We start from the raw sequence: 24,644 nt of genomic DNA on the forward strand, positions 1-24,644 counted from the left end.
AGGGCCCACACTTGACTTAATGCTCTGCGGCCACCATCTTGAAAGTCTCCATATCCTCTGAACGAGAGCCCGTAAGTGTTCATTCTCCACCAGTCCCTGCACACTGTGCAGCCTGTCCTGCTCACTGCCCTCGGTGTGCATGTGTGATGGCTGCGGCCGACTGGGGCTTGGCGAGCGAGGAGAGGAGTGGGTGGGGCTGGAGAGGAGACATGAAGCTGTGGCCTCGGGAAGCAACTTCTAGAGAAGAAGCTGGGAATGGGAGGTCGGATTTTTCTGGAAGTCTTGTTCTACTAGGAAGCTTGCCTTTTATATTCCTAAGAAACCGCCAATAAAAGTTTCACTGCTGACGGCGGGTTGGATCTGTTTTCGTAGGGAGTCCTGTGTCAGGACTGGGATGGGGGTGAGGGGTGCGGTGGGCAGCGTGTGTTGGGTGTGCCCTGGATTCCAGCTGCCATGTTGGGTGTGTTGGCCCGGAGAAGAACACAAGCTAAGAAAGCAGGGTGGAAGGGCTCCAGCCATTCTCCTTGATCCCATTTCTAGGCTGAGTGCAAGCCAGGGATCTGTTTTGTCCTTGGGTCTCCAGTTCTGGGCTTTTGAGGCAGCTCTGGGCCTCAGCCTTTTACTTGGTGTCAGAAGTTCACTTGGAAGCTGGCCAGCCCCCTCACCTGCCCCTGACTTTATCCCCAACCAGGCCTCTCACTGTGGCCCCACCTGCGCCCCGCCCAGCCCCACCTCCACACCTTTGTCCCCACCTGAAACCACAGCCTCCAATGCTCCAGTTCAAATCCTACCTAGTCCTTAGGGCCAGGGTTACATCCACCCCCTCTCTCTGAACACTCACAACACCTGGATGCCGGGACAGTCAGTGTTTGCCAGGCCACCGTCTCAAGGGCTGTTGGTTTTTGAGGGTTTATGTGTTGGGTCTCCGCCTCCCCTGCAGTCCCCATAAAAGGACAGCTTAGTCAGTGGCTAAGGGTGTGGGCTCTGCAGTCAGAGACCTGAGTTCAAATCCTGTCTCTACGAGTATGATCTTGGCCACCTCCAGACTCCCTGAGCCTCAGTCTCCCTACCTGGAAGGTGCAGATGGTGTTGTGGGTTTGTTGAGAGAATGTACAAGGCAGAGGACAGTTAACTGTGGCTGTCAATAATAACTGTGTTATTATTATTGTCATTGCTGTGACTGGGGGTGGACAAAGAGGACTCTGGACAGACTCAAAAAATATAGACAATAATGGCCAGGCAGACTTAGTGTGTGTGTTACAGGCCATGTTCTAAGTGCTTTTTAGTAGGAGTCGTATTATCCTTAGCTTTTCAGGTAGCTAATATTTACTGAGCAAAAAGAATGCCCCAGGAACTATGCAAAAGAGTAAGAGATCTTCTTTATTCCTCAAGGCAACGCCAGGAATTAGGCATTACCGTCCTCTCCATTTCGCAATTGGGAACTGAGCTCAGAGAGCTTAGATCACTTGCTCGGGGTTGCACAGGAGGACCAGGCAGAGTGGGGACTTGAACCGAGGCTTGTGCTGCTCTCCTCCCCAAGTGGAGGCAGACCGTCAGCTCCTTGGGCCCCACTGGGCTCTTCTGTCTGGAAGCCAGCTCACAGTCCACAGCAGCAGACTTTGGGACGGCCCAGCCCCTCCCTGCCTCCAAGAATGCGATGAGGTCAGGGTGGGCTGGCCAAGCCAGTTCCCCCTACCAACCCCTCCACCACTCCTCTACCCAGTCCCCTCACCAGCACACCCAGGCGAGAAGAGGCAAGCTATGGGTTTCTGGAAAGCCTGGTTTTCCTGGAAGGCAGGATGAGGAGAAGCAACTTCACTTCCCAGTGACGAGCTGAGGGTGAGTCAGCTTGGGCCTGAATGGGTGTTGACCTCCCTGGAGTCAGGGGGCTGGACCAGATGACTTCAGGGCATCATCCCCTCTAGGCCTGGCCACCTTCATGGTGTAAGACCTGACAGAGTCTGGGGGATGGCTTTAGCCTTGCCTATGTGGGGCATCCCATCCCTGTTTAGGACCCAGTCTCTTCTCAGTTTGGGAGGGTTTTCAGATTTTGCCTAGCTTTTCGGCTCACTTCTGCCCAAAATCACCCCATTTAGACATTGTTTTTGCTACACTGGGTGATGGCGTCTGTTGATGTGAACACTGAGAAGGGTGTGGACTGGATGGGGCTTCAATGCCTGATCCTTTGCCCTTCTGGCCCTGGAAGCACCTGTTCTCTGCACCTGTTGCAGCCACCTCTCACACCCATTATCATTAGGAACCAAGGTGAGCTCCCCCTGACGGCCACCACAGTCCCCAATCTGAGCATCCAAAGCAGGGTCTCACGTGTGTGATGGGTGTCATTTCTTGGTGGAAAAGGTACTTACGATGATTCCTTTTGGATACAAAGGTGTTGGAATTTCTGGGCCACTTGGGAGACTGGAGGGCACCAACTCCCCGGGGTGACCCTGAGCCACCCACTGACCCAGAAGGCACAGCCCTCATTCTGATCAAGACTTTAATGAGCCCCAGCCACTGGTCTGAGCAAGAGGTCACGTCTCACCAATACCCACATGGTGAATGTCACACAAGGAGCTCATCGTGTCTATTCTGTCTAGTGTTTCCTGAAACCCTAGGGGGGAACTTAGGGGGAACCTGCAAACCCTTCTCTCTCCTAACAGGAGAGAGCAGAGCGTCCTCCTTGCCACCCTGAGAACTAATGCAACTCCATAAACAGGCCCTGAAGCCTGCATGCATGCTCAGTCGTGTCTGACTCTCTACAACCCCATGGATTGTAGCCTTGCCAGCCTCCTCTGTCCATGGGATTTTCCAGGCAAGAATACTGGAGTGTGTTGCCATTTCCTACTCCAGGGGTTCTTCCTGATCTAGGGATCAAACCCACATCTCCTGGGTCTCCTACATTGGCAGGTGTATTCTTTACCACTGAGCCACCTGAAATAAGCCAGAAGACAGCACGTGCCCATCAGCAGGAAAGAAGCAGAAGAGCCTGGGGTGGAGAGTGGTTGTCAGCTGGACCCAGTGGGAGATCCAGTCCTGGGCCTCAGAACGGAAATCTGGTGAGGGCTACCATGCAGTAGGCATTTACCATGCCCTGTATGAGGATTATCTCCTTCAGGCCCCCCCGCACCCCTTCCTACCCACCCCTAGGTCTCTTCAGGGGCAATTCTTGGTACAGAATATGTGCTCAATAATTATGATGAGTGAATGAACCAAAGAATGAAAAGATAAAGCCTTTTCTCTCAACATTGTCCTGCCTTTCCTCTTGTATTGCTGAATTTTGTATTTCATTGATTATAAGAAGCACATTTCCCCAAATCTTTACCACCTCTGCAGTCGAGTCAATAAATGTCACCACTGCTGTTGACACAGCGGCAGTCAGGGTAAAATTGTCATTGCCTAAAGAATATCTTGGTCCGCTTATGTCAACTACGTTTTCCTTTTAAGGGACTCATAGATCATACACGGTATGATCAAGGAAACTTCCCAATGCTAAAAAGCCCCGAACATCCTAAGTGATAACAGCTTTCTGTCAGTTTAATCAGCAGACTTATTCTTAGCGGCACATGAACTAATGTGTTCTTATAATCCATAACATCTTGGAGTCAGTGAAACATAGTATGTCAGGAGCCTCTGATGACCAAGAGTGAGAACAGCTAACCAGCACTCTTTCCAGGCTTTACACACACTACCTAAAAACCTAGATAATCACACCCTAAATATTATATTCCCATTTCATGAACGCAGAGACTGAGGCACAGAAAGATCAAGTAACTTCCTCAAGGTCACACAGCCAGTGAGAAGCAGAGCCAAGACCTGACCAACAATTTTCATACCAGAGCTTGAGTTCCAACCACTGGCCCATTCCGCCTCCCACTCCAGGAGCAAAAAGTGACACTGTGGTTATCATGTCCTTTTTAAACACCTCGTGGGGTGATGTGTCAGCGCACCCGCATTTACTGAGCACTTACTGTACACTTACTGTGTGATGAGTGAGCCCTGTGGGGACTGTGGAATCCTGGTGAAAAAGCTCCAGGCCTTTCTAGGTATACAGAACTTTCTCCCAACGTGTGTGTGTATGAGCGTGCACGTGCTCAGCTGCATCCAACTCTTTGCAACGCCCCCCCCCCCCCCCCCCCAGCTAGATGGGCTACTCTTTGTAGCCCACCAGGTACCTCTATATATAGGGTTATCCAGGCAAGAATACTGGAGTGGGTTGCTATTTCCTTCTCCAGGAATCTTCCTGACTCAGGGATTGAACCCATGTCTCCTGTATCTCCTGCACTGGCAGGTGGATTCTTACCACTAGCACCACCTGAGATAATGGTCACAGATGATGTCAGTGCCAGCTAGGTCCTTTAAGTAATAGTAGGAGCAGACTGGGGGCTTCCCAGGTGGCATGACTTTAAGTGATAGTCAAGCACGACTGAAGCGACTTAGCATGCATGAGCAGGTTGGAGGGGCTTGGCCCATGGAACAGTCCAGGAGGGCTTCACAGAGGCGGTAACATAAACCCAGTACCCTCTTCTGGGGCTTCAACCAGGATCTAACAGTGCAGCTACTCTCTGAGACAGCAGGAGGCAGATGGCGCAGGGAAGGGTGCCCTTGCCCACAGTTTGCTTTGCCTCTTCCTGGTTGCCATGGAGGCATTCAGCCCTAATCTTGGCAGTGGCCTCTCACCTGAGCCTGGCAGGCTACGAGTCAGGGGAACATGATGCCTGGAGCCTCCTAGAGAGCAGACACCCAGCCCAGCTGCTGTGTTCTGTCTGGGCAGGAACAGCCACCAAGTCTCAGATCCTGCCAGCAAGGGTACTTCCTCCATACTGAGGTCGCCGCCGTCTTCTCTTTGGCTGGCCTGGATCCAGGACTGGTCTGTTCATGATTACTCGGGTAGCACTGAGTTCAAGCCCTAGATCTGTCATTCACAAGCATGCAGTCTTTCTGGGAGGACTTGGAGACAAGGCCTGGGGGCCTTGTGCTCAGCACAGCACCTGACAGCTAGTGGGCACTTGGGAATGGGAGCTGGTTGATGGGACCAGGCACTGTGCTGGTGCTGGGCAGGCTGGGTGTGCTTCCGGGACCAGAGAATGGACTCTCAGGAGCCGGACAGTGTACTTCCTCTGAGCCTATGTAGAATGGGGATGACATTCATGATTCAGCAACACAAATATGCATATGTGTGTGTGCTCAGTTGCTAAGCCGTGTCAGACTTTTTACAACCTCATGGATGGTAGTCCACCAGGTTCCTCTGTCCATGGGGTTTTCCAGGCAAGAATACTGGACTGGGTCGCCATTCCCTTTTCCAGGGGATCTTCCCAACCCAGGGATCGAACCTGCACCTCTTGCATCTCCTACATTGGCAGGTGGATTCATTACCACTGAGCTACCTGGGAAGTCTGAAATTATTCTGGACTGAAAGAGGTTTATTGTTCATTTAAAACACTCAGATAAAAAAAAATTTTTTTCAAAAGCAACGACAACAAAAATCATTTTCTTAGCCACTCTTCCAAACCCCAATACCCTCTATGCTCTGAGCTTCCAGCACAGCTCCCAGTGCACAGCTGAAGCTCCACAAATCTTTACTGAACAAGGTATGTATACATTACTACTCTGTGCTACAGGTGAGAAAACTTTATTCTCCTTCCAATTCTTTCTCAACTCTTTGGAGTAGTAGGTCAAGGAAAAAGGCTCAGTGTGCTGTAGGTGACTTCGAACACCTCTTCACCTCTGGCTAATTTCCCTTTTAACCAGAAGAGGAGGCCTCCCTCTGAGAACAGGCAACAGCAGCAGCTGGGATTTAATGACACTGTTTGGGGTTTATTTATGGTTACCTTCGTTTACCTGGTGACAATGCTTTTCCACTGTGACAGTGACACGAGGTCTCCTTTTCAAATATGTTTGTTTTAAAAGTGAGTCAGTCAACTGACGGGGAGGGGTGGTGAGTGAAAATGGAATAAGAGACATGGGAGATGGCAAAAAGAATAAAGGTGGTTCCTTTACAAATAACTGGATTTGGGGAGACACAGGAATAGGCCAGAGCTCCCACTTTACAGATGGGGAAGCAGGCTGAGAGGTTGGGGCTCTCCATCCAGGGGTGACAGAAGTAGGCCTGGGGCTAGGGTACAGTGTCTGGTCCTGCCATCTGCCTGGGACCGGAAATCCTGACAAATCCAACTTGCTCTGGGCCTTTTCCAGGACCAGAAACTGGTCTCCAGATGCAGAGCTGATCTTACTGATAACACCTAACCAATGGTCAACTTTAAAAGTTGGCGAAAAAGAAACAAAAGCCATTGTATAATGGTGTAAATTTTTGCTCTGTCACATGGAAACGGTACTCAGGCTGACTAATATCTTCCCAGAACCAAAACATAAAAATCGGGCATCCCTAGTGGCTCGGTGGTAAAGAATCCACCGACCAACGCAGGAGGCTCGGGTTTGATCCCTGATCTGGGAAGATCCCACGTGCCTCAGAGCAACTAAGCCCGTGTCCCACAACTTCAGAGCCTGTGCTCCAGAGTCTGGGAGTCAGAACTACTAAAGCCCATGTGCCTCCTGGGAAGCCCAAACATGCATATAGCAGGCACTTAAATGTCAGATTTTGTGATGATATTGTTCCAGTTTGGCCAACTTGTCTCCATTTTTCAGAAAGGAAAACACACAGAGAGGACTTGTCCCAAGTTCCACAGTGGGAAGGCCTGACAGAGGGCCCTGAGGTTGCATCACCAGCTTCCCTGGGGCTTTGATGAGGAATCAGTGGGTGCGGATGACAAATGCTCAGACTGCCTCGGGTGCTGTAATCACTCAGGGCTCCCACTCCCTGTCTAGCATGTCTGCTGACTCAGCCTTCCTCCGAGTGGCTCGCCTGCTCCGAGCAAAGGCATGCTTGCCAGCCCTGCTTGCAATGCCTTGTGGGGAAGTTTGCCCCCAGATTCCTAATGGGCAGACGGACAGTGAAGCTAATTGTGTGTCTACACACTATTTCTTGTCAGCCTTGTAACCTGAAACCATGTATCAGGTTATCATTAGCTCATTAGCCCCATTTTACACAGGAGAAATTCAAGCCCAGAAAGGTTAAGAAATCTGCCTGAGGTCACACAGCTTGGACGCAGCAGGATCAGGATTCCAACTGACCGATGGGGCTGGAGTGGCAGGAAAGACAGTACTAAACATGGGACCCTGGGAGTAAAGAAGCCCATAGATCCCACTGAGAAGCAGAGCCTGGCGTGATTACATCAGCCAGAAGCAGAGAAACAAGGGAAGGAAGAAACAACAGTAAACCCTGCTAGGGGTTCCTGAATGTGTTCTCACTTGTCCCTCACCATTGACCCAATCCTCAGCTGCCAGCACCTGCTTCCTCTGCATTGCCAGGGGTCACCCTGTGCCACACAGTAGGTCTCATGTGCCCTGGAACCAACAGCACCTCCCTCCCAGGGTCCTCAAGGGGTCTGATGGGAGATGGCGCCCAAATACTCCAGCTCCCTGGTTCCTGAGTCTGCCAATTCCATACCATTTCCCAGTTCCCCTGTGGGGCTGTAACCAAGCCAAACTCAGGTCTGCAGCAAGGCCAGTCTACTGATACAGGTTGTGGTAAAGGAGAAGTACAGTGTCTATTGCATGGCCAAGCAAGGAGAATGGGCAGCTCATGCTCAAGAGAGCCAAACTGTCCGATGGCTTTCAGGGAAGGACTTTCGGAGGCAACAGTAGTGGCGAGGGCTGCAGGGTGTGTGGTCAGCTCATGGACTTTCTTCTGATTGTTTGGTGGTGAAGGAACAGGCTGATGTTTCAGGACTCTCAGTCATCAACCTTCTGGTTCCAATCAGTCTGGGGTCTAGTTCTTGTACTCAGCATGTGATCACCATCCTCCCTCTGTGTGGGTGGGTGGGTGGGTGCAGGCCTTAAGTTTCTGCAGAGCAGTTCAGATATGGGTCAGGTTGCTAGGTACATCCCTTGAGGAGAGACTAGGACTCTGATCACTGAACTATTATTCATGCTGGTATTGCTTTTCTCAGCTGTTTTTCCTCCGTTTCTATATGCCCACACATGGTTTCAGTTCCCCCTTTTCTTTGACATGTTTCAATTCTCAGGGGAAAGGGGGCAGGACCAAAATAAATAAATAAATAAAGTTCTGGATAGAGAGGTTAATCATAAACTCAGCAGAAGAACTCTTTCTAGAGGGACTCAGCTTCAGGACTGAGCCCCACAGTGACAACCTGCTCATTCACACACGCGGCACCAATATCTTCTCCTCCCCATCCACTTCCTGCTTCCCGAGATCCTTGCCTCAAGACCACCTTCTGGGATCATCTAAGCCAGTAGTTCTCAGCCAGGGGCAATCTTGTCCCCGGGAACACTTGGCATGGTCAGGAGACAGTTTTTACTGTCCAAGTGGCAGAGGGGAAAGATGCTGTTAAACATCCTACAGTGCCCAGAATAGTCCCTAGCACCAAAGAATTATCTGGCCTTAAATGTCAATAGTGCTGAAGCTGAAAATCTCTGACTAAACACTCTTAATGGAGAAAGTGAAGAGGAACTAAAGATGAGGGTGATGAGGATGAAAGAGGAGAGTGAAAACAGCTGGCTTAAAACTCAACATACAAAAAATTAAGATCATGGCGTCTGGTCCCATCAGTTCATGGCAAATAGATGGGGAAAAGTGGAAACAGTGACAGACTTTATGTTCTTAGGCTCGAAAATCACTGCGGACAGTGACTGCAGCCACGGAATTAGAAGACACTTGCTCCTTGGAATGAAAGCTATGGCAAACCTAGACAGTGTATTAAAAAGCAGACATCACTTTGCCGACAGAAGTCCGTATAGTCAAAGCTATGGTTTTTCCAGGAGTCATGTACAGGTTGGAGAAGGCAATGGCAACCCACTCCAGTACTCTTGCCTAGAAACTCCCATGGACGGAGGAGCCTGGTGGGCTGCCGTCTATGGGGTCGCACAGAGTTGGACACGACTGAAGCGACTTAGCAGCAGCAGCAGCAGTGTGTACAGATGTGAGAATTGACCATAAAGAAGGTTGAGCGCCGAAGAATGGATGCTTTCAAACTGTGATCCTGGGGAAGACTCTTGACCCTTGGACAGCAAGGAGATTAAACCAATCCATCCTAAAGGAAATCAACTCTGAATATACACCGGAAGGACTGATGCTGAAGCTCTAATACTTTGGCCACCTGATGCAAAGAGCCAAGTCATTGGAAAAGACCCTGATGCTGGAAAAGATTGAGGGCAGAGGGGAAAGGGGAGGATGAGATGGCTGGATGGCATCACCAACTCAATGAACATGAATTTGAGCAAACTCCAGGAGATAGTGAAGGACAGGGAAGCCTGGCTTGCTGCAGTCCATGGGGTCGCAAAGAGTCAGACATGACTTAGTAACTGAACAATAACAACAAATGAAGATGAAGAGTGGCCTCTCCCTGGTGATAACTCTCTAGCATCCAAACATGGTCCAGCAGAACCCTGGCATGGAAAGGGTAGATGGGTGGGAGAGCTCCTGGGATCCTGTGGCTTTTGACTGCCTCCATCTGTTCCCCCTTCCACCTCCCATCCATCCTGTGTGGTTCTGCTGCTGTTTCTGCACCACAAGATCCCAGGCAAGGATGGGCATATGAGACAAAACTTCAGTTCAGTGGCTCAGTCATGTTCGACTCTTTGCGATCCCGTGGACTGCAGCATGCCAGGCTTCCCTATCCATCACCAACTCCTGGAGCCTACTCAAACTCACGTCCATCTCATCCTCTGTCATCCCCTTCTCCTCCCACTTTCAATCTTTCCCAGAATCAGAGTCTTTTCAAATGACTCGTTCTTTGCATCAGGTGGCCAAAGTGTTGGAGTTTCAGCTTCTGCATCAGTCCTTCCAATGAATATTCAGGACTGATTTCCTTTAGGATGGACTGGTTCAATCCCTTGCAGTCCAAGGAACTCTCAAGAGCCTTCTCCAACACCACAGTTCAAAAGCATCAATTCTTTGGTGCTCAGCTTTCTTTATAGTCCAACTCTCATATCCATACATGATTACTGGAAAAACCATAGCTTTGACTAGACAGACCTTAACTGGTAAAGTAATGTCTCTGCTTTTTAATATGCTGTCTAGGTTGGTCATAGCTTTTCTTCCAAGGAACAAGCATCTTTTAATCTTATGGCTGCAGTCACCATCTGCAGTGATATTGGAACCCCAAAATATAAAGTCTGTCACTGTTTCCATTGTTTCCCCATCTATTTGCTATGAAGTGGTGGGACCAGATGTCATAATCTTAGTTTTCTGAATGTTGAATTTTAACCCAACTTTTTCACTCTCCTCTTTCATTTTCATCAAGAGGCTCTTTAGTTTTTCTTCGCTTTCTGCCATAAGGGTGGTGTCATCTGCATATCTGAGGTTATTGATATTTCTCCCGGCAATCTTGATTCCAGCTTGTGCTCCATCTAGCCCGGCATTTCGCATGATGTACTCTGCTTATAAGTTAAATAAGCAGGGTGACAATATATAGCCTTGATGTACTCCTTTCCTGATTTAGAACTAGAACAGTTCTAACTGTTGCTTCTTGACCTACATACAGATTTCTCAGACTTGGCCAATCATAAAACTCCATGACGCATGTGACTCCAGATAAACCAGTCAGAATTTGCTCTGGGACTTTTGGGCCAGAGACTCTCCTTCCCCGAAGGCCAGTGAGTTGGAGGACATGAGCCTGGGGCATTCAGCAGGCGAGCAGAGATCAATGTCAGACCTGACTGAGAAATGCTGAGAGGGCAGAGGCCTGTTGGCAAATAGATGGTTCAGTGACATAGACCAGAACCTTCCCTTTTTTGGAAATTGCTTTTCTGTCTTGACTAATAGGGCCTTGTCTCTCCCACTGGGTTGGGAATTTCCTGTTCTTTTATCTCATCTCCAAGCACCCCCGCTGCACCCACTCCCCCCCCCCCAACAAACCTTCTAAGAGCCTGAAAGAGGGGCCCGCCCACTGCAGAGTCATCCAACTGCTCATCTGTGACTGGGGGTTGATCGCCTCCCTTCTAGCTTGTGGAAAACACCTGAGCCAGTCTGTCACATCATACAGGTGAGGGCACTGGGCTGGAAGAGAACCCTGCCCACCTCACTAGGAGGGCTCCCCCGGGGCAGTGGTCTTCCGTGGCTCCCTGAGAACTGGATGCAGGCTATAGATGGCTCCCAGGGGTTCACAAAACTGATGCCCATCCCCTGCTCCTGCCTATGTTGGTTTTTCAAGAGTTAGTTGCCTGTGAATTTTGGGCTGGGCTTGAATCTGGAATCTGCTGCTTCCTGGATGCATCAATCTGAGCGATTCACTTCCTCACTCTGAGCCTCAGTTTCCTCAGCTGCAAAACATGGAGCATGGTAACGCTGACCCCCAGGGTTGTTACTGGAGTAAAGATGAAAGGAAATGGGTGCCAGAGGAGCCCTTAGTGTCTGGCACTTAGTAGATAGTCAACAGAATAATATTCTGGAAATCTTTTTCTGTTTGAAAAGGAAAGGAGACGCCCTGGGCCACCCCTCCCATCCGAAGCCAGCAGGGCAAGGACTCCTCCTGCCTGTGGCTGGCTGTCAGGAGGTGGGTGTGGAAGCTGGACCCTCTCCCACCAGGGACCTCTCTCCCCTGGCCTTTGGTGGTTGGTGGTGCAGGGCCTGGCGTTTGCACCCCACTCCCCACCCTGTGGACCCGACACACCCAGACCCCGACCCCTGTGAGTCAGCCCTGCTCCTTAAGGCACGACAAAACCCACAAGTCACTTCCTGGCCGCTCCAAACAAAGGCCTAGAACCCGCGGTCCAGTAACTGGACCCTTATCGCTCCTTGGGCCTGATAAGAAGGGCTGGAGGGCCTGAGTCAGCCAGGAGTAGCTGTTTCATGACTCTCTCTTGGCCTGCAGCCTCTTTCCAGCCCAACCTGGGAGCTCAGAGCCCCTGTACTTCCGCTTCTCCTCCACAGTCATGCTGCCCTGCGGGTCTGCCCTTCATCCCTCTGCCTTCTTTCCAGAAGGAGCCAGATAAAAAGTCTGGTAGGAGCAGCCAGGCAGCCATGGAGTGCTCCCTGGAGCTCATCAGATAAGCTCTGGGGTGGAACATGGGACAGGAACAGGGTGAAGAAGGAGGAAAAAGGTAAAGGGAAGGGCTGGGCTGTGCCCTCCTGCTGAATCACTCCTGGGGCAGGTCTCAGCTGCAGCCTCCTCAGTGGTCCCTTAACCTCCCTCCTGGCCCCAGTCTGATCCATCTAGTCTCCACCCAACAGCTAGAACAACCCTCTTTAAAACCACATCTGCTTGAACCACCCCAGCTGAGAACCCTGCTATAGCTCCCCAATGCCCTTGGGGGAGAGACCACATTTTCTTCTGACTCCCAAAGCCTCATTCCTATCAGGCTTCAGATGGAGCTACTCACAGTTTCTGGGTCTTTGCTGCTGGCACCCAGAGGGAGTGGATATCACAATTTTCTGGGTGAGTGGGTGGAGGTTTGAGGGAAGACTTCCTGGAGGAGGTGGCATTTGAGCTGTCCTGGTATTCTGACAAAAATGATGGAGGCAGAGAAAGAGGCAGGCAATTACCAAACAAGTCAAATCACCTTCCACCTGAACATGCAGCCTGGACTCCTTCCAGGAGGTGGCTTCTAGTACAAAGAGGAGGAAGCTTAGCACTTAACACCGGTGTGACCTTAGATAAGTGTCTATCTCTGATCTCCTGTGAGGCCACTTGTCAGAACTGCCAGGAGAGAGAAAAGCCGAAAAAGTATATAAATGTCCAGTAGGTGCTTAAGCTATTCCATCTGTAAAGGGGTTTTGTATGGATTGCTTCTCTAGTCCAAGTCAAGGGAAAGGGCCAGGCTTAGGGGAAAACAAGGCCAGGCCAATCTGGATTTTCCAATTGTTCCTGGCTGCGTGTTTGCTCCTCGGGGCTGGAGGGAGGAAATTCTCTGCACAAAGACAGGAAGACAGAGGTGTTCTGTGGCAAAGGCAAAGCTCACAGTGGTGCCTGGTATGACTGGAGAGTTAGCAGCACCGAGAGCCGGGCAAGGGATTCCCAGCAAAGACTCCCTCATCCCAGCACCCCTCACCATCTAAGAACATCATCTCAGGATGTCACAGAGTGTGGACCTGCCCTTGGTCACTTCACAAAGATCAAGACTTCCAATTCTACTTCTCCTCCACTCTTCTTTTTTAAACCAAATTCACAGCTATTGACTGAGGACATCCTATAAGTACCTAGAAGATGGCAATCCCTCACCAACTTTGGTTTTAAAAGAATTCATTAGAGGGACTTCCCTGGTGGTCCAGTGGTTAAGAATCCGCCTTCCAATGCAGGGGTTATGGGTTTGATCCCTGGCTGGACAACTAAGCACTGCAACTAGAGAGAAGCCCATGTGGTAATCACCTGCCTCCTTCTCTGCCCCCATCATTCTCGTCAGAATATCAGGACAGCTCAAATGCCACCTCCTCCAGGAAGCCTTTCCTCAAACCTTCATCCACTTACCCAGAAAATTATGATCTCCATTCCCTCTGAAGAAATAACTAAATATGCAGGCAAAGAAAAAAAAAATTTTTAATGTTAAAAGAACCCATTTTATGTATATGAGCTTATATATATGGACTTCCCTTGTGGCTCAGCTGGTAAAGAATCCACCTGCAATGCGGGAGACCTGCATTCAATCCCTGGGTTGGGAAGATGCCCTGGAGAAGGGAAAGGCTGCCCACTCCAGTATTCTGGCCTGGAGAATTCCATGGACTGTATAGTTCATGGGGTCGCAAAGAGTTGGATATGACTGAGTGACTTTCACACCTTCATACACACACACATTTAAACACCTTTATCTTAGAGTACATTATGTGTTGTACAGTTCACCCACAGGAAGAATATTGTTTGATGAGTGAATTACATAGTGGCTCATTCACCAGTGCAAGCCAGTCTTCAAACACTTCCATTACCCAGTTTGCTCATCTGCAGTCAATTCCACTCCCAGCCCCAGGCAATTACTGGTCTGTTTTCTGTCTCTATAATGTTCCCTTTTCTAGAAATCCTCACTTAAAAGAAAAGTTGAAAGCCCAGAAACAATCCTGCTCTATACCAGGGCTGAAAAGGGGGACGCTTTGAGGGCAAAAAGGTATGTTCTCAAAGAACTTCCAGATGAACTTAGGGTCAGAGAGGCCCGGGTGGGAGGGACCTTTGCACTTTACCAGCTGGCGCTTTTATGTCACAGACCATGATCAAAGTCACAGCAGCGATGGGTGCTGGCCTGGCCTGGCCGTGCTGGCTACACGTGGAGGGAGGGTGGATCTGTCTGCAGAGGGCAGGAGCTGCTCTCTTCCCAAGGACCAGTGTGTGAGGTGCTCACTATGTGCAAAGAGGTCTTGCCCCACCCAACTGGTATCGCAAAGGCCAAGGCCTCTAATTTGCTCTTTCAGGCTCAGCCAGCCAGTTCTAGTTCTGTCTGGAGAGGCTCTAGTTTCCAACCTTTGTTACTGGGCCCCAAACCCTCTTTCTAACTCACTGGGGTTCACCAGTGTCTGAACAGGAAATTGCCAGCTTCACCAGCTGATAAGGGACTGGGGAAATCAGCTTCCGCATCAGACCCAGAGCACCCAGCCAGAGAAGAGCCCAGTCACAAAAGCAGGGCAAGTCTGGAAGCAAGGCTGGGGGCTGGGCTGGCATCTGCCTGCACATCACCTGGGCAGGTGAAAATCAGAGCGGCCTCCTTCATCCTAATCAGGAACTTGCTGTGTATGCTGGAGATTGGAGGCAGACTTAGAAGTTTTTTCTTCAATGACTGGCCTAGGAAGGAAGGGGAACTTTCCAATGTGTTTAGTAGGACAGCCCTTCTCACGCTAAAAAGGAGCAAAGTTGTGAGTCTGTGAGTGGGAGCTGCTAGACTAATAACAATGAACATTTATTTGTTTACAGCATCATATATTCCGTTTTAAGCATTACCTTATGGAGCAGGTAGCATTATCACCTCCATTTCACAGATGAGAAAACTGAGGTCCAGAGAGATGAAGATTGTTCAGAGCCACACACAGTGAGGAGTGGAGCTGAAGTCTGCAAGATAGCCCCATTTTTCTACCCAGTGCAGTACTGACTTCAGCCATGAAGCTGCCTAGCTCTCCCTGGAGGCTTGTTAATAGGCCTACATGAAATCCTAAAATGCCTGAGACCAATCAAGGTCTCAGGTCTACTTGAGACCTTTGGTAGCTGACACCAGAACTACCAAAGCTTCTGCTCTTTCCAGCCCTTCAAACTGTCCTAAGAAGCCAGGAGTCTGTGATGGTGAGTCCTGGGAAATGAGTTAGGTAAGTGCTGTTACAAGCTGAACTGTGTACCCCAGAAGCAGATGGTCAAGTGCTAAACACCAGTACCTATGAATGTTACCTTATTTGGAAGTAGGTTCTCTGCAGATGGACTCAAGTTACAGTGAGGTCATGCTGGATTAGGGATGGCTCTAAATCCGATGACCTGCATCCTTATAAGGAGAGGGAGGTCGGGAAACTACAGATACAGGCAATACGAGGAGGAGGCCATGTGACTACAGAGGCAGAGACTGGACTGACATGTCTACAAGCCAAGGAACCCCAAGTACTGCCAGCAAGTACCAGCAGCTGGGAGGGAGGCAGGGAACAGATCCCTCTCAAAGCCTCCAGAAGAAAATCATTACTGCATTTCACAAATTCTAACATGTTCCCCACTCTTCTCCCCACACACATTTTAACATCTGAAAAACCCAGACATGTCTTACTAATTGGTGACATAAAGGGATAATTTGGTAGCTGTTTTTCTTCATGGTAGTGTAGCTTTCAAGCAATGGCATCTTAGATTTATGAAATGTGGTCGAAAATTGATACATCCTCACTGTATAAAGTTTAGACACAAGAAGTATACATGATAAACGTTGCCCAAATTCCATTTTCCAAAAGACCCTGCAGACACCGACTCCCTGGAGACAGCCCACTTTGTGTGAGACTGCACATTTCAGTTTTCACACTCAACTGCCCAGAAAATCTCCACAGACCATCACCCACACCTCCTCCAGTGCGCCAGAGCTAAATTAATGCTCACCTAAAGAGGGCAACCCATAGGGATGTCCCTGGTGGCTTGGTGGTAAAGAATCCACCTGCCAATGCAGGAGACACGAGTTCGATCCCTGATCTGGGAAGGTCCCACATGCCACACACGCAGCAGCTGAGCCTCTGTGCCACAACTATTGCGCCTGCGCTGTAGAGCCCAGGAGCCACAACTACTGAGCCCACACACCACAGCTACTGAAGCTTGCATGCCCTAGAGCGTGTGCTCTGCAACAAGAGAAGCCACCACAGTAAGAAGCCCTCACACACAAACTGGAGAGTAGCCCCTGCTCGCCAGCGCAGCAACAAACACCTGGCGCAGCCAGGACAAAAGGGTCCCCCTCACAATGCAGGGGACACGGGTTCGTCCCTGGTCAGAGAATTAAGGTCCCGCATATTGCTGCTAAGCCTGTGCCCCAACTCCTGAGCCTGTGTGCTCTAGAACAGTGGTCCCCAAACTTTTTGGCATCGAGGACTGATTTTGTGGAAGACAATTTTTCCACGGACATAGGGTGGAGGGGATGGTTTTGGGATAATTCAAGCACATGATATTTACTGTACACTTTATTTCTAATGTAATGCTGCTGCTGATCTGACAGGAGGTACCGGTCCATGGCCTGGAGGCTGGGGACCCCTGCTCTGCGGGGACCCTGTGCACTGCAACAAAGATCCCACATGCCGCAACTAAGATCTGATGCTGCTAAGTAAATAAATAACTTGATAAATAAATAGGGCAACACAGTACATATTTGGATTTTGTGATCAGACGCCTTCTTGGAGCCGCCCCTGCTGCCCAGCCCCATTGTTAGTGTGGTGCCTTGTGCTGACTGGAAGGCGTGGGGCTGAGGGAGCCCATGACTTAAGCCTTTAAACAGAAACAATGTGCGTGCAGTGCAGTTTGTAGTTTTACTAGATTCAGGTGACGAGAACAGGGAAGTGTGGGGTCTTGTCTGAAAAGAGAGAAAGCGGTGGGAAGTCAGAAATGCGGGTCCTATGCAAGGACAGGCTTTTTAACCCATGATAAGATTCCCCAGGACCATCAGGAGCTCTCATGCTCAGCTCTGTGCCAACTGAATCGAACGGAAGGAGGCATGAGGTGTTATAATAAGTACGTGTCAACTTTGATAACAGCTGTCAGGAGCACCAGACTGTGAAAGAGTCTGAGAACCACACTTTTCAAGAAAGAAGGGAAAGGTGACTCATTCAAGGTCATTTCACTAGTGATCAGCAGAACCTGCCTGGAATCCAGTCAAGTCCAGAGGCCAGCAGGGCCTCCGGGGGAGGACGCCCTCAGCATGCTCTGCCCCAAGTCTACCACCTTCATAACCTCCACACGGGACTGAAATGAGAGGCAAGAGGGAGGCGGGGAAACACAGCAGCCAGGGGGCCCGCTGGCTATGAATGGGACTTCTGTTTGCCTGCCCTGTGCATCTGGAATTTTGTATGAAAACAATGAACTGCGAGGAGGTGAAAGTGTGTGCTCTAAAGCAAGGCCACCCTCCCATCCCTGCCCCCACCTCACTTTATAAAAGACCTGCTTTGTGTCAAGCACAGCAAAGGAGAAGCTGGGGAATATGCTGGGGTTTGGGGGGAGTTCAGGTGTTTGGGGCTGACATCGCCAACGTCTGGGAGGAGGCAGCAATCAGAAAAATGGGGTATCAAACTAGAACCTGGGATTTTAAACTCCAGTCATTTCCCTAACTGCTCTCCTATTTGCGTAATGCTCTACACAAATTTGCAAAATGCTTTCTTGGCCCTTTTCTCCACAGAGCAAGAGCTTGGGCGGCCCTGAGGGCATGCTGCTTTGCCTATCCTTGAGCTTTGGGGTGGGGTCCTGTCTTCTGCACCCTCTGGCTTTAAGATCTTGTGCACGTTAACCGTTAACCGGTCATGATGCCAGCTGCGCGAGGGCGGATGAGAGCGGAGAACAAGCTCCCAGGTAAGGGAAATGGCTTATGGCAAGACTCGGGGAGATGCTGGCCACTGGCTGTTTTGGCTGGTGAGGAGCTTATAGCAAGGCTTGGGGGTATGGCCTGGCCTGGAGGCACCAGGGCATGTTTCCGGAATGTAAGTCCTGCCCAGGTTTGCGGGCGGGGGCGGGGGGAGGAGGTCTTGTTGGGGAGCATTGAGTGAAGCAGGCTGTGGATTGAGTGATGCTGCAGGTGGGGGTGCCGGGTGGTGTCCACAGGGTTGGAAGTGCTGGTTGACAGTCTGGTTGACTAAGGTGTGTAGCTTTTCACTACAGTGAAAAAAAAAAAGTGGCATGCAAGTACTGAGATCTAATGAGGGCCTGATTACATCCCTCCTCTTCCTCAACCCTCTCCCGGGTCCTCATCTCATTCAGAGAAATAGTTACAACCCTTTCAGTGGCTCATAGAGCTTGGGTCCCCATGCCTCCTTGACCTCCCTGCCACACTGGCCTCCTAACTCGCCCTCAAACATGACAAGCATGCTCCTGTCTCAAAGCTCTTGCACAGGCTGCTCTGCCTTCCCCCAGTCACTCAGCACCCTCATTTCCTTCAGATGTCGGCTCAAACATCAGCTTTTCAAAGAGGGCTTCTCTGACCGCTTTGTTGGTTTTTCTTTTGTTGAACTTTTTCTTTGCCATGCCCCTCCCCTCGGCTTGTGGGATCTTAGCCTGAAGTCTTGGGGTGCTAACCACTGGATGGCCAGGGAATTTCCTGCTTTGAATGGCAACTGCCTGATGGTGTTCCTATCTGCTGTATCAAGCCGAATTTTCCTGCAGATCTTTCCTCTGATCATGACATGTTTTATCACATATACAAGTTTGTTCTCTCTCCAAGAGAATGTAAGTTTCATAAAGATAAGGATTTGTTAACTTTCTAGTGCTTAGCACGATGCCTAGTGGGCAGTGGGTGCTCAAAAAATACTTGTTGAAATGAACAAATCACTGTTAAAACAGCAGGCTTCCTTCCGTACAGTGGTGTGGCATGAGTTCTTTTCGGTTACCTGTGCTGTGTTGCTCAGTCGTGTCTGACTCTTTGCAACACCATGGACTGTAGCCCACCAGGCTCCTCTGTCCATGGGATTCTCCAGGCAAGAATACTGGAGTGGGTTGCTATTTCCTTCTCTAGGGGATCTTTCCGACCCAGGGATCGAATCTGTCTTCAGCCCACATTGGCAGGTGGATTATTTACCACTGAATCACCTGGAAAGCCCCCTTTTTGTTGCTTAGAACTGACATTTGTTGGCAGTTGCTTTACACCATGCATTGGACTAAGCCCTTGCCAGGCATTAGCTTATTTAACCAAGTACTATCATTACCCCATTATGCAGATGAGAAAACTGTATCTCAGAGGTTAGTTTCTAAACTGGTAGTAATGGCAGAGACAGAACTATGTCTAGATCTGACGACTCCGGAGTGTGGATTCCTAGCTACACAACACTCATTCCTGAGGCAGCAAGAGTCTAAAAAGATAAACACAAGAACTATAGTAGGCTTACAGGTAATCTGTAACTCTTTTTCATATTTTTCTAAATGTATGCTCTTCTCTCCCAGTAACAAGGTATCTTTTTCTTCTTTAAATGTGACCAGTTTTAAGATCTTTATTGAATTTGTGACAGTGTTGCTTCTGTTTTATGTTTTTGGCCCTGTGGCATGTGGGATCTCAGCTCCCAAATCAGGGATCAAACCCCCACCCCCTATATTGGAAGGCAATGTCCTAACCACTGGACTACCAGGGAAGTGCCCAGTAAGCAGGTATTAATTTTACAATCAGAGAAAGAAAAAGGTTGATCTGCTTGCCCATCTGTCCATGAGGCCTGACCACAAAGTGGGGACCCTGAAGGAGACGACTGCCCACTGCCCTTCTGGGAGCCTCTGAATTCCAGAATCTCTGGGAACCTGGTTAAGAGCAGGAGGGATTTAGGGACTCCTGCATAGACAGTGGTGTAAGAAAGACTTCTGGGTCACTTGTGAGGACCGCAACTATTACCAGAAGTAGCAAGGGGTAAGATGGGAGAGAAACCACTCGCTGCATGTGCAACCATACAACTTTTTTACCTTTTTGATTCTGGCAACACGTAGCCAGAAAAAAATATGCTTCAAGGTCTGATCCCAGCTTAATGTACGCCACCTTCCGCAAATTATGCTTGGCTTTGAAGCTGTGACCTGGCTTGCATTAAAAAAAAAAAAAAAATTATTTGGCTGCACCAGGTCTTAGTTGCATGTGAGATCTTTAGCTGTGGCATACGAACTCTCAGTTGTGGCATGTGGGATCTAGTTCCCTGACCAGGGATCGAGCCTGGGTCCCCTGCATTGGGAGCACAGAGTTCAAGCCCCTGCACCTTCAGGAAGTCACAGGGCTCTGGGCCGAAATCCTCCGACTGTCAGTAAGCACCACAGTAGGGTCAAGAAACTAGTACTTCTGATAAAGTTAAAAAGCCAAGAACGTGTCTGTTCTTAGGAAAGACACACTAAAGAAAAGGAACATGATGGAAGAGCTGAGATTCTCAAACAATTCAGGGAAAAAAAGGTGTGTGTGAATGATACAGCAAATGGGGCAAAGTGTAAACAGTCAGTGAATCTGGGTGAACGGTCAACGGGAGCTCCCTGTGTTGTTCTTACAGTGTCTCTGTGGTTTGAAATCACATCAGAATAAAAAGTTACCAAGAAAAGGAAGTAGATGTGTGCTGAATTAACTAATGTGCTTAGCTTAGTGTTCACAGAAGCTAAACTAAGAGTCCAATTCCTTGTCTTGTGCTAAACTCACCCAGGAATTGGAGAAAACAGACAGTCTCACTCCTCTTCCCGTCAGTCACTCTGGATCCTCGTAAGCTTCCTGGTATGGAAAACATCCTGCTTGGATAAGAGCTTTGATCATAAAAATGCAATAAATGCCCAGAGCCTGAGATCGGAATTTTTGGAAGGGACTGTAGGAGATTGGAAGGGGAAATTTGGTACCTCCCCATGGGGAGGCCAAAGCACGGTCAACATGGAGAAAATCGGAAAACTCACAGGGCGGTGTGGGGGTGCGGCAGGGTGGTGAGCAGACAGTCCTGCCGGGAGAAGCTGTTTAATAGGGAGTTGAAGCTACACACAGATGACCCCTGGCATGGAAAGTGCTGGGGGAGGAGGAGGGTCACAGAAAAAGTCCTCCAGGGGCTGAGGGCAGGGAGGCTGCTTGGGGCATTTTTGAAGGCGACTGGGAGAGACAGAGCAAGAAATTCCCTGCGTAGAACGTGGCCTCATGATAAATTCCCTTTCAGCTGAAGCTGGTTTGCTGGTTCTGCACAAAATGTGGAGGGGCATCCTCTGCACACCCTGCTCCCTGTCTCGATCATTTATTCCACCTCAAATAAACGTCAGATGTCCTCCCAAACCCGGCTCTTCCTCCAGGCCTCGCTCCAGTGTGCGCAAAACCACCCACACACCTGACATTTCCCTCCCTTCCCCTTTGCAGTGCCTTCCTATAACATCCTCCCAAAAGCTCCAATCTTTCCTTCAAGGCCTGTCAGAGCCTTGCCCCCTACCAATTTCTCCAGCTGTTCCCTGGAACAGTCATTTGACTCTGAAAGGAGAGGCGTCAGTATGACTTAGGGTTCAGTTGATGCTTCCTCAGGAGGCATGGAGGAAACTATTTTGAACTGAGCAATCCTACCACACTCTTTGCAGTGCAGACCCTCTGAGAGCCATTTCTGACTATCCTGATGAAGCACTGGTGGCTGGAGGAGCCTCAGACTGGGAGGCAGCCTTGCCATACGGCAGGGACAGTTTGAGGGAGCCAGCTCACTGGACCTCAGGCTGGCTTGGGTGGGTGCATTCCCTGGCTGCAGAGTAGTCATGGAAGGAGGAGGTGAGTTCTGGGGGCAAACAGACGGCACTGGGACCCGTGCAGTCAGGAGACACAAGGACTGAGGACTTGGTGGCAAGGAACACTGTCTGTTATTGGAGATGCTGCCACATGTGGCCGGCTATGTGCTTCCCGTTGCAAGAGGGAGCCAAATGAAAGTGGGGAAGCATATAAAGATTTGTCTTGGCCCACAAAAGAAGCTCCTAAATGTCCAATCCTCAGGGCAATCTATGAGGGTGTAGGGTGACCTGAAAAAAATGAAGGGCAGCATGCTGAGGGCTTCACAGAGTTAGTCCATTTAAAGGACTGTTGTTCTGTTTTTTTTTTTTTTTTTTTTGATACAGGTCCCAGAATCCAAAGCTCTGAAAACCAAGTCTGGTTTGGCATCAAAACTCATCTGGCAGATAATTCTGTCCTGAACTGACACATGGTTATTTATAGCTTTCACTTATTCCACTTAGTTGAATATTCATATGGTTCATTGCAAAAATTTTACATGTTATGAAGTATTATACGCACATTACCTTTCAAAATGTACAAACTTTCAATTCCAAATCTGGCTTCTTACAGGGTTTCATAAGGAATTACAGACCACTATTAGATGCATCCTATTTTTTAGAGTGAAAGTAAATAGTAGCTGTGGTTTGTTAATAAAAATTTTAAAATGTTACTTCTGGATAAAATAAAATGCTGGCAACCCTAGGTCTAGTTCCAAAATTTCTGGAACATTTTTATTGTTCTAAGTCCAACTCTGGCATAAGTCATATCTGGTACTTTACAAATCTAGGCCTGATTAGAACAGAGGTTGCCAGCTTGTTAGTCACACTGGCAAAAGAAAAAAAAGCACGCAGACATGTTTTATTTGCTTCACAAGAGTGCATTCTCCCCTCCCCTTTTATCTGGAAAGTGAACATAAAGTCCAGTTTCCAGTTTCTCTTGACAATTCAGAAGATAATGGCAATAGTCACGCCGGGCATGTAATCATCTGGAGCCAGAGTCAGGTACCCTTCTCTGCTTTCTAGTCAATTTCCTCTGGAACACCCAGGTTGGCTGTCGCTGGACAGACAGACTAGCGAGACTTGATTTTCCTATGTTAAGACTTCCGGTCACCAGCTCCACAAACAAACTGCCCTAGCCAATACCTCCACACAACGAGGAGGCTGCAGCTCTAGGGAAGGCTGAAGCAGAGGCTTCTGGGAGGCCAAGAGCAACTTGCTTGACTCAGTGAGCTCCTTCCTTAGCTGATGACATAAAAGAACTTGATTAAGAATTCCTTCTCACTTTCACAGCAACTCCCGCCAAAGCAGCAATTATCAGGAATACTGTCAGCCTGCCTGAGGCTCAGCCGCTGAAAGTCTGTGTGTAATATGGTCCCTCACCCACAAGAATGACAGCATTTCATAAAATGGCATTAATGAATTTAAAACAGCTCTTTCCAAAATAGGCACAATACAGAGCAAAATAAAGACAGTGATGTTAGGTTACTCAACTGAAACCTGTCCAACTGGAGCCAGCACTTTGGCCACAGTAGAGCCTGCCTAGGTAAAATACACCACTCTTACAGAGATGGTCTATTTATTTATTTATTTTGAGATGGTCTATTTAATCAGAACTCTTTTCTTCAAACACAAGCATATAATATAGGCAACACTCTTGCACCTGTCATCCTAAATGAACAAGTATTAAATTCTGTCACATGTGCTTTTAAACAAAAAGAAAGCATTTATGTCAGTTAAAGCTGGTGTCCCTTCTGTTTCTCCTTCATGTCTCTAAATCTTATTTCTCTCCCACCATCATCCCAGAAGCATAAGAACTTCATATAACTTCACATAATTATATGACGTTAGTATCTACTGACAGTAAACATTCCCTACAAGGACAACAGAATGGTTTTTGTTTTTCATGCAACGTTATTTGAGCTCTAGCAGCACTGATAACATACAGACTCACTTCATTAATGTTAACTATTGTGCAGTGTTCCATCACGTGGTCCCAGTTCATCTCTATCCTTATTGATGGACATCTAGGTTGTTTCTAAGTTTTTGCTGTTACACCTGTGTGACCAACAGAACATTGGCAGAGTGATGGCAGGTCCCTTCAGATTCAGACTTCCATCCTCTGTGTGGTCTTCGCTCTCTTCACTCACTCACTCTGGGGGAAGCGAGCTGCTGTGCTGAAAGGGCCCTATGGAGAGACCTTCCTGAGGAGGAACCGAATGAAGCCTTAGGCTAACAGCCAGGCATCCTCTAGCCCCAGCCAATACCTTGACTGCAACTTCAAGAGACACCGTGGTCTAGATCTACTCAGCTGAGCTCTCCTGGATCTTCAGAAACTGTGTGAGATAATAAATGTTTGCTATTCTAAGCTGGTAAATTTGGGGGTAAACTGTTATATAGAAATGGGTAACTAAAACATATTTTGAGGACTTTGCTATAAAATGAGACCAGAAAAACAAATAAATTTTAAATATTCAAAGACAGATGATTTAAGCAGGCCAAAGGTTCTGTTTACTGTGGGTACTATCACAGTAGGTACTCTTCTTCACAGTATATTCTCACTTCACGAAGAAAGGGTTTTATGTGGACACAGCACATATATAATTCACCACCTAATTTTTGGTTTAAGTATTTAAAATACAAAGCTGTTTTTTGGACTAAAATTACATGACTAAATCAACTCTTCTCATGGATTTCTGTCAGTGATTTTATTAGCTACATAAAGTAATAAATCAGAAATGTCCAACTTTCAAACTACACCAAATTTTGTTTGTA

General features: G+C 48.7%; 1 long non-coding RNA gene across 1 annotated transcript in view; it reads left to right on the forward strand.

The window, feature by feature from the left end:
* LOC121817238 (uncharacterized) overlaps positions 1-24,352 on the forward strand; it is a 29,820-nt gene extending 5,468 nt beyond the window's left edge. Inside the window, exons 2-3 of the long non-coding RNA XR_006057049.2 lie at positions 17,830-17,999; positions 22,218-24,352. This is a non-coding gene — a long non-coding RNA (uncharacterized LOC121817238). The remainder of the gene's footprint in view (positions 1-17,829; positions 18,000-22,217) is intronic.
* Positions 24,353-24,644: the final 292 nt, after the last annotated feature.

This window comes from Ovis aries, chromosome 19 (genome assembly GCF_016772045.2).
Source record: "Ovis aries strain OAR_USU_Benz2616 breed Rambouillet chromosome 19, ARS-UI_Ramb_v3.0, whole genome shotgun sequence".
NCBI lineage: Eukaryota > Metazoa > Chordata > Mammalia > Artiodactyla > Bovidae > Ovis > Ovis aries.